General features: G+C 38.6%; 1 pseudogene; it reads right to left on the bottom strand.

Moving 5' to 3' along the window:
• Positions 1-5,055: 5,055 nt before the first annotated feature.
• Positions 5,056-5,447, bottom strand: LOC128563157 (mitochondrial import receptor subunit TOM20 homolog; annotated as a pseudogene).
• Between the last annotated feature and the right edge of the window lie 5,477 nt (positions 5,448-10,924).

The following is a 10,924-nucleotide window of genomic DNA, read 5'->3' as shown; positions in this document are numbered from 1 at the left end:
ATGTTTTGAATCAGACAAAAGGTTGATAAATAGAATCAATAGAGAACTCATTGATCCACATGAAAAAAGCCAACAGTCCCATATATCAATGTGGAAGAGAGATGAATAGAACCTTCTCTAAAGAAAACAGATGAATGGCTAGCAAACATATGAAAAAGTGTTCATTATCCCTAATTATTAGAGAAATGTAAATCAAACCACCCTGAGATATCATCTAACCCCAGTGAGAATGGCCCACATCACAAAATCTCACAACTGCAGATGCTGGTGTGGATGTGGAGAGAAAGGGACACTTTTACACTGCTGGTGGGACTGCAAACTAATAGAACCTTTTTGGAAGGAAGTATGGAGAAACCTCAAATAACTTAAGCTAGATATCCTATTTGATCCTGCAATCCCATTACTGGGGATCTACCCAGAAGGAAAACAATTTTTTTTTTTTTTATCATAAGGACACTTGTACTAGACTATTTATCACAGCTCAATTTACAATCACCAAAATGTGGAAACAACCTAAATGCCCACCAACCCAGGAATGGATTAACAAGCTGTGGTATATGTATACCCTGAAATACTATTCAGCCATTAAAAAAATGGAGACTTTACAGCCTTTGCATTAACCTGGATGGAAGTGGAACACGTTATTTTTAGTAAAGCATCACAAGAATGGAGAAGCAGTAAAGCATTCAATTTTGATATGAGGACAATTAATGACAATTAATGACATGGTGGGGAAGGGGACAGCAGAGAAAAGGAGAAGGAGTTGGGGGAAATGAAGAGCAGAGAGAGGGAAGGAGAGCCGGGGTAGGATCCCGGTGTGTGACACACCTTCTGGGGGCAAGACACAGTTGTAAGAGGGACTTTACCTAACGAACGCAATCAGTGTAACCTGGTTTCTTGTACCCTCCAGGAATCCCCAATGATAAAAAAAAATTAATAATAATAAGTAAGGTTTTTAGTATCATGATTTACAACTTTTGATGTAGATTTTTTTATGAGAAGCAGTTCACAGCATTGGCAATGAAGCCTAACACATTCTTTAAATTAAATTTACACCTCTTCCAGAGGCTGATGGTGCCCCATCATTTTTTTTTTCTTCATATAGTAATTAGTAGAGAGAAGTTTTCCTGTGGTGAGTTAACTTGAATTACTTACAAAAAGTAAGAAAAGTTAACATTTTAGATGTTATTTTTGAATTATGGAAACACATTTTCTTAGTTGCAGTGAGACAAAAAATATAGTAAAGAAATTAAATGACGTTTGTAAGAAAGTGGCCAAAATGTTCCACTGGAAAGAGCACTTCTATAGAACAAAGTACAATAGTAGTCATCAAATCTGGAAGTGATTCATGTGGAAAATGAAGATAGAAGTGGGAATTATAGGACAGCAATAATGAACTCAATGGCTTCCTTCCAAAAATGAGCCTACAAATTTTAGACAAGCAAGAGTCTAAACCAGCGGTTCTCAACCTGTGGGACCCTCAGGAACTATATTAAAGGGCCACAGCATTAGGAAGGTTGAGAACCACTGCTCTAAACCCTCTTGAAACTTTTTAGTGCTAGTGAAAATATGAAGGGGGAATTCATTTTATGGACTAATTCAGAATGAATGTTAACCATTTTGGACACAGGTAATATGCTGATGTAATGTTAATGAAGATAGCCAGAGATGAGGGCAGTGGTAGCTGCTGGACAGATGAACATGACAGTTGAACCACAGCTGGACATGAGAGCTCCCCTCCATGCAAGCACAGTGTGGGGGAGAAGGAACGAGGTGTAAGGTAGAAGAACTTCTCAAAGTTAAGAGACCATGAAACCCAAATCAGAGCATGTAGGCCTGCCATGATTCTCTTATTTTAAAGGAAGAGTTCAAAATGAATTTTATCAATACAGAATACAGTACTACATTCCACACCCAGAATCAGGCTACCTCTTCAGCAGTCTTAGTGAGGCCACGTGGCATCTGTGACCCAGTACTTGTCAATCCCTGCACAAGATCTATGACCTCCAAGTTTGTGAATTGTGTAAATATCCCGTTATGTGATGAAAAACAGGGAGGAGGAGAGACTTGGAAACTTGGAGCCTCATAGTTGAGCACCTCCCTACACTGACCCCCTCCTTAAATTGACCTAATTTTCATAGACCGGACATGCACAAATCGATCCAGGAGGCCTAGTTCCTCATATTGACCACCGCCATAGGAGGACCAGTGTGTTACAGTCCCTTGGGTGGTCAATTTACTTTATAGTTAAATAAAGTACTCAATTGGGGAAGCAAAAAAAATTGAAAACAAAGCAAATAAAACTTAGAAAGGTAAGAAGTTCAAATGCCACTAAAGTCGTTCTCCAGTGAATTATTTCCTCTAAGCTCTTTAATATCCACTTAAATAGTTGATGCACAAGCAATAATAAAAGTGCATTTTTTTACATTACAAGAAAGAAGATTTTATATGATATCTGCATGACATACCAATTTGTTCATAATGTCTTCTGAAACATCTCATTAATGCACTGGTCCATGGATTGGCTCAGTAAGGTCAGAAAGGTAGGCAGGCTAGTGGTACACATACTGAATTTACAAAAGGGTAAGGATAATCAAACAACTGACCACATACGATACTAGATTTTACACACTTTACATAAATTAAATGTGCACATAAGTTCTAATTATCTTTTAACAGAATAGTATTGTTATGGCCAGTTAAATCTATGTTCTAAATGCTTTTTCACCTTAAGAACAAATTGTGGAAACAAATAACAGATCTTTGCCCAATGAAGCATGTTGACGTGCACCAACGTGCATTTCCATTTCCAAGTGTGAACATTACCACATGGGAACATTCGGGCGGCTACTGCAGTAAATCTGGGGTTAGTCATTCTCATCTACTCAGCACCATTTGGTAGCTTCACCACTACCTGGTTCTTGTGACACTAAAGATGGGAACAGATTGCGTTCGGCAGTTACATTACTGGGGGAAAAAACAGCTGAAATTTGTTTTAACTTAACACAGCCAACTTTCAAAAGTGGTGCCTAATTTTAACACACCAAAGATGTCATTTAAATAAAAAAATGTACTTTGCTTAATCAGCTGCAAAATTAAGGTAGCTGCCTTTACATTCAGTAGACCAAAGCCAGTTATTTCCGGGGATCCTAGTGATACCCAGGCCAATGCTGCTACAGTTCTCAGGGGCGTCCTTCCAACCCTCCCCAAACCTAAGTGGCCTCTCCCTCCTCCAGCCAGCCCTCACTTCTCTGGCCCCCTCTTCCCTGCTGACCAGTCTGCCCCTCATCCCTTCCCCAGATTGCTCCCTCTGACTGCCTCCAACCTGTGCTGGGCTGGTGCAGATTGTTTCTTGGTTGCCTGATCAGTCATTGACCAACCACCATGACACTGCTTTGGATCTGGGATCTTAGTAGAGTAGCTTTCATGTTTGCACAGGTCACCCCTCCTTCTACAGCAGACTGTATGCCATCACAAAAAGAGCACTACTAAAGGTCCAGCATCACAAACCTGAAAGCTGCTAACGGTGAGTCCTGGAATGTGGGCGTCACCTAATGTTCTCGCTTTACCTCAGAGACATGAAGGTGACTTGCCCAAGATGGTGCACTGCTCACCAGAGGCAGAAACAAGAACTGTATTTCTAACTCTTTCCACTGCACCACAACCACCACCACACACACACCAAAAAAAGACAATAATTGGGGAAAGTTTGTAAACAAAAACAAAATACCAGTACATAGGAAGACTTTGGGATCTCCCCATAGATTTTTAGTCAGAATAAAGGCAACTGTGTACAATGAGAAATGTTGCTTTGACAGGTTCCCTGAGCAGAGGAGCCTTCCTCTCAGCTCTGGAACTGAGTCAGTGACTACAGATAATGCGTCACTATTTGAGAATAAGTTTCCAGCAGCTCCATTCAAGTCTTCAGTCACAAGATTACACCTTAGTCTCATCACTTAACAAGACACATTAATGGAAACGAAGTAGGACTAAGGTACGGGGAAGATGAAAGGAAAAGGAAGGAAACATTTTGATAAGATCGTCCCAGTTACCTTGAAGTTTCAGAATAACTTATAGAGTAGTGACAGAACCATGTAATTTCAGCGAAAATCAACAATATTTATCACACCATTAAAAAAGATAAACTCAGAACTACTAAGTCAGTCAAGCATGCAAAATTCAGAATATAAAAAAATGGAAGGCCTGGTTGTCCACAGACACCCCTCAGGTGAAGGTGTATTTACAGATGCTGAACAGAACTCCAACCACATGAGAAGCTGAAAGAGGGCTCCAGAGTGCGGCAGCCTGGTCTCCCAAGGAATAAAGCAGGAAAGTGAACAAACAGGACTGGCAAAGCCCACATGGCCAGAGTAGGGGTGTGTTTACATAGATCTAATTCCTGGTGCCATTTGTAACTACATATATTTAAAATACAAGGAGAGAAATATCCAGAACCCATCTAGGCCACTGATTTAATCCAAGTATTGCAAAGACTGATACACAGGGCAGAGCTGGGGGCTGCAGCTGTTAATGGCACAACAGCACAGCTCACAAGTACATTTCTTCAAGAGACACAGAGTAACATTGCTGAAAAATTTTACTGCTCAATTTTCATAAAGCAATGAAGTTTCTATATAGTTTTCTGATTTGTAGAAAAATATATTAGCTTTAAAAATATGCGTTCTTTAGCTTTCTCTGACACTTTTTCATTTTTGCCTCTTTCAAACTGAGCACCAGGTATTTTTGAGCGTAAGTACTGTTATCCTGTATGTACGTTTTAATTTCATGTTTTAGAAATAAACAAGACCCATGGTATTTCCACAACTTGTAGTATATTTATAAAATGAAAAGCTGTCTATCAAAGTACACTTTCCACTAGGAAAAATAAACAAACCAGACTGATCATCTACGCAAAGTAAACATCAGCCCTGTTGCGTTTCGGTGTAGGACAGCCCATGACAAGCGTATTTGCCCTATTCCCTCAGAGCTGCTCAACTTCCGAGTTAAGAACTTTTAAAGTATTTTTTAACTGAGATTGTATTATGTGTTGGTTTCTCATTCCACATCATCTTCAGCAAAGTTCTGAGCACTTCACAATTTTCTAATGGTCAGGAGCTTTGTCAGAAGCATCTGGTGGGGGTAGAGTTTGCTGTGTTGTCCGCGGGACTTGCACAGCTGTCCACACCTTTCTCACATTCACCCTGAACTAGTGACTCTACACCGAACCATTTCTGCAGGGAAGAATTTCTGAACAGCTTCAGCATCTTTAAGGTCACGCAACTTAGAAAGTCCCACTTTTTCCTTGGCAAGCTTGTCTTTCCTTCTTCATTCTCAAAGCCTGTTCTTAAACTTGGGGTCACTCCTTCTCTTTCGGTTGAAGTAAATGCCATACTCGATGAAAAGGGCCTGCAAACCTGGGTGTTGATGGCACTGTTCTAGCCCACCATCTTCTTTTTCCCTCTCTCAAACATCTGGTAACTTCTGATTAAAAGAAAGTTGCCAAAAGGGAAGGAATCATAGCAAAATAAAAGGCAAATGCATAATGGTGGTAAGGATCACTTGCTAAAAGAATGTTTGGTGTTTGGGATAGAAGTTAGATATTAGATGGAGTGAGATAAAATCCTAGTTGCAAAAAGAAAAATCTCTGTTTTCCTTTAGTCTTCATTTAAATTGTGTCTTGAGTGATTGTGCTTGGACCCAGTGTAAGTAAATGTATGTCTAAACAAGTTTTTCTCTTCATGTTTACTTGATTTTAGTTTTTGGGATTTAAATATTATGGTTCATTCAAATGTGAATTGCAGATATTTTCTAGAAAATATTTCAGATTAATAAAACCAAATAACATTTAAAATATTTTATTTTTATTTTTCTTTCCTGTTTTTTTTTTTTTTTTTTTTTAGACAGAATCTCAAGCTATTGCCCTTGGTAGAGTGCTGTGGCATCACAGCTCACAGCAACCTCCAGCTCTTGGGCTTAAGTGATTCTCTTGCCTCAGCCTCCCAAGTAGCTAGAACTACAGGCACCCACCACAACGCCCAGGTATTTTTTTGGTTGTAGTTGTCATTATTGGTTGGCAGGCCCGGGCTGGATTCAAACCCACCAGCTCCAGTGTATGTGGCTGATGCCCTAGCCATGGAGCTACAGGTGCTCAGCCTAAAATATTTTATTTTTCAAAGCATGAAATCCAAATAGACTCACAGTGAAATCTTGCTTTTATATGACTTTTTGCATGCTTCCATGTAACAAGTAATTTGCAGATAATTGTGGCTAGGTGAATAGTTATTAACTTACCAATAAAGTAGAAAATTAAAGTATGACAGAATATGGTTTTTTATCACTGAAATTCTAATAAAAATGCACTCACATCAGAATGATAATATAACTTTCAACATGAATAACTTTCATTTTATGTATGCATGCCATGTAAATTATCCAGCTAATATGAATGTATTTAAATTTTACGTTAAGCATTCCTTTTACTGTATTTAAAAAATTGTTGAATTACCATTTTTGTTAACAATATTTTCCTATACAAAAAATAATTTAAAGTTATATGTCTCTTTTATTGCAATGTTTAATGAAATAACATTTATTAAAGACATATGCTAATGAAGCTGCAGTTAAACAAATATAAAAGGTTAGTGTTTTGTCTTCCTAATTTAGTCTTTTGTTTCTCTTCTTTTAGAAAGAGCTCCTACTTAAATTTCCTCACAGTTTTATAATTAAATATTCGGCTTCTGTAGGAATTAGAATGGTTTGGGGCATTTGCCTTGAGTTGTCACTTTTGGCTCATTTGTTTTTTCATTTGCCCTCTTTCCCTTTGATGCCTATTTTTTTCTTTGTGATCTTTTTCTCAACTATAAAGTATAAATTCATTAATATATATAAATAAATGTATACATTTTTAGCACTTGGTGTGACAACAGGTAAGAGGCTCATTTTATAACTTGACAACATTCAAAATAACTCAAGCAGCTTATTAGAGTTATTTATGTACTAGAATGATGTAATTCTAGGTACAAGATTTGGTTAAAATCAAAGTTACAAACAACTTTCTAAGTTTTTAGGTCTTTGTGGCACAGGAAGATATCAATGCTAGATGTCTGCCACACTATTAAATATTTGATTATTATTTTGCAAAAAATTGCAGCTAGACATGGAAAGTAAATAAATAAAAGCAGATCTAACTGACATTTTGGAGTAAGTAAGGTTTTGGTTTTTATGTACATGGAGAAAATACAAGAGAATGATGCTGTGAATATTCAAGAAATAAATCAGTTCGTTTTGCAGAGGGAAAGTGAAAACTGAATTTATACTCAGCATGATTGTATTCCCACCTATCTCTCTAGACTCACTTTTATCGCTCATTTAAGGCCAATTGTCAACTTCTTTTTTTATTTGGTAGCTTTGCTGAGCATTTTTCATTCTTGAGCTTTTGTTTTATGTTTTTCCTTTCTGCCTGCCTGGGTCCTCCTGATGGCCAGCTCTTTCCCACCCTCCAGGCTCAGCCCCTCAGAAAGCCCCTCATCACTCCCTGGGTTCTCACAGGCAGCATCAGTGACTTTACAGGTCTGTGCTTTTACTCTGCTCATTTGCTTAGTTAGTAGCCCCATTGATAACTTGATTTTTGGCTAGCTTCCCTCTTTAAAAAAAAAAAAAAGTTTCAATTACGGCAGCAACCCTTTTTTTGAAATAATCATGTTTCCTTTTGCTGTGCCCATAAGTACCAACCACTGTGTTGTATCTGTCTAGTTACATGAATAACTCTGGATTCAGAATACAGACAGCATACATTTCAGTATACACAGACCACTGCTCAGTCATATATGAGTTACAAAGAAGAACGGTGAGAAGGCACACGGGGTTAGGGCTTAGCCGAGTTTGAACTGTGAGCTATAGCAGTGCCAAGAAGGTGACACACAGCTCCCACCTGCTGAATGTGTGTTTCATGACAACATTCTCGAGCCAACGTAATGTCTCCACCTAACGTTTAGAGCATGACTGTGCATGACTCTAGGCTCACGCGTGTGCAAGCTTCCTCATCTCTGGGTGTGGACTTGTATGATCCTTCAAGTCCCACCAAAAAATAAAAGTTTTCTCATATGAACATATACATGGATTATTTCTCTAAGTATTATCTCTCTAAACAGAGACATAGATTATCTCTCTAAATAAAGGCATGGCTGTTAACTATAAATATAGGTTAACATGATATATAAACAAAATGTTAATACATAGACATATATTCTTGCATATTGGTAAATATGCATACATATACCCATATGAACATATCAATATTTAAAGTGCAGGGGTATGTACTTACATAAGCCGTTTTTAATTTGGAGTTAAATTTAGAGAATGAAACATGTACCGCGAATCACTTCTCTCAGCCTGGGGCAGGTTTCAGCTTCTTCCAAGTCTGGAGGCCCCCCAATTTGGTAGAATTTTTCTGCCATTACATAGGCCACAAACCCCTTTCCTGTACTGTTGCTGGATCCTTATTGGGATTCAAAAACATTGACATGAAAATTAAATCTCTAAGTCAACATGACTGTGTGCAACCAATGGAAGATTTTACAGAATTGAGGGTGTGGAATCACAGGGATTGGGGTTGACCCAGCTGTGTTTCAGGTCTGTTCCAGGCAGACTTCTGTGCTGGGATGTGCTGGCCAGATGCCCTGCTCAGAGAGATGCACCATTTCCAACGGCTATGCACCTCAGCGTGCTCCCACCTCGGACAAAGGTCATTGTTCTGATACAAATGATGTGATCCCCCTCTTTGTGATGCCTTCTTTGTGATCCCCTCCTTGAGATGCCCTCCTTGTGATCCCCTCCTTGTGATCCCTCTTCGTCATGGTGATCCCCTCCTTTGATGGTGATCCCCTCCTTGTGATGCCCCTCTCCTCCTGGGGATGTAAATTAAGGGATGACTTGTTGCTCTCAGTGCTCATGGGTTTATGCCCTCCTAAAACAAGTAGATTTTGGAGTCGTGGACATGCTGCATATGATTTAGGTTTTGGTGGAAGTGGAAGTTGATAGATACTAAATGAATATGGTAAATGAAGGTGCAGGTGGGGAGAGGAAGCTGCAGCAGGTGAAAATTTGTTTGCTTGTGGCAGCCCTTATTTAGAAAGCCCCTGGATCCAGGATACGTACAGGGCAGGGGGCTTGGCTGAGCACCATTTCCACTTAAAAACAGGTACTATCATTTCCCCATTTTCCCCACATTCACTTCATTTCCCTTTTTGTACTTTCTGAAACCTTACTACAGACTGATGATGCTGAATTCGTAAACTTGGGATTGTCTGTTGCTTTGATTTTTTTTTTTTTTTGTCCTAAGCAGGTGGGAGGTAACCCACTGCCAGCCCCATGGCTTTCATGGCCTGCTATGTAGCCCATTTTATTACTCTTTAATAAATACTTCAATCGCTTAGTTATTATAGAAAATATGAAAATGTGTTCTAGTTTTCAAAAAAAAGGTATTAATATCTACCTATGGTTCTAATTGCCATATGCTACTATGGCTACAAGACAATCTTTTATTTTCTTAGGAGTATGGAATTTTTTTAAATCTTTTATTTTCAATAGATTAAATGCATTAACTCATTTGAAAATAAAGCATATGAGGTCAGACACTTAAGTTGGAGATCTCATCCTAAAAAAAGTGCTGCAGACCTCGTTGCTGTATGTCATTGTGGTAACCTCTGAAGTCGTCCCCTTGGGAAGCTGTGCTCTGAAGACAGCACCTTGTCCATCCTTTGAAGCAATTTTGGAATTCTTTTTCTGGAATGGCCATCAGAGCTGTTGTTGTATGAGGCTGCACAATTAAGTTTGTGAACTCATCTTAGAAAAAGTGCTTGGATGGGGTGGCACCTGTGGCTCAAAGGAGAACGGTGCCGGCCCCATATATCAGAGGTGGCGGGTTGAAACCTGACCCCAGCCAAAAACTGCAAAGAAAAATAAAAGTACTGGGATGTAGTAGGACAATGTACATAGAATCCTTCCCCACCCAATAAAAAGTAAACAAGTTTAAATTGAGTGTACTTCACCTTAAAAGAAATGTTAGAATACCTTTGAGTAAAAGCATACCAGAATGCTTAAGGTACACTTGTAAAAACCATGTTACTTATCCTAATCTCATCATTCATTAACTATGTGGAAAATGAATACAATCGCAAATTTCTTTCACCTGTTGGGCACCAAAAACTTTAATCCATAGTCTCCATGTGGTTCACTCAAAATTAGTTCCATGTTTGTGAATTTCTCCCATGGTAGGAAGCATTATAAAGCATTCTCATCAGCCAGGAAACATAAGATGATGTTAGGAATTTAGAGAAAATTTTTCTTCTTCTTGAAATTCTACATCCGCTTTTCAGCAGTCTTAAGAATAGACAGGGGTTTACACATTGTTAAAAGTAATTTCATTATTTCTGAAGACGGAAAAACTTTCTTTTCCAAAAGGTGAACTTTTGCAGCATTGTGGGACACAGCTGGGCATTTCTCAAGTCATTGGAGGTCATTCAAAGAATGAAGAAGGGTGAACATAACAGCTGGACAGGAAGCATTTCTTCCTGTGCCAGATAAAATTAAATGTGTCTTTATAAATATAAAGGTGGCCCAATGCATTGCCAAGGTTCTTAGATTTTTTTTTTTTTGAAAGGAGATAATTCCAGCCCTAATATCTTTATTCTGACAGGAGAGTGTGTTAGAGAAGAACCCTAGTATTTACATCTCTTGAACTAGGAATTCTGATTAATGAAGAACCCTAATTCTAGATAGATGTTTTAAAGTTCAATGTCACATCAATATCCACTTAGCATTGTTTGTAGAATATCCCACAGCATAGATGCCTGGGAGGGAATTATCCAATCTCTGACGATTTCGTATAGGACTCTCAGAGATGTTGCTAGACGTTTTATAGGCT

This window comes from Nycticebus coucang, chromosome 13, assembly GCF_027406575.1.
Source record: "Nycticebus coucang isolate mNycCou1 chromosome 13, mNycCou1.pri, whole genome shotgun sequence".
NCBI classification, from domain to species: domain Eukaryota; kingdom Metazoa; phylum Chordata; class Mammalia; order Primates; family Lorisidae; genus Nycticebus; species Nycticebus coucang.
This window is presented reverse-complemented; position numbering and strand designations above follow the sequence as displayed.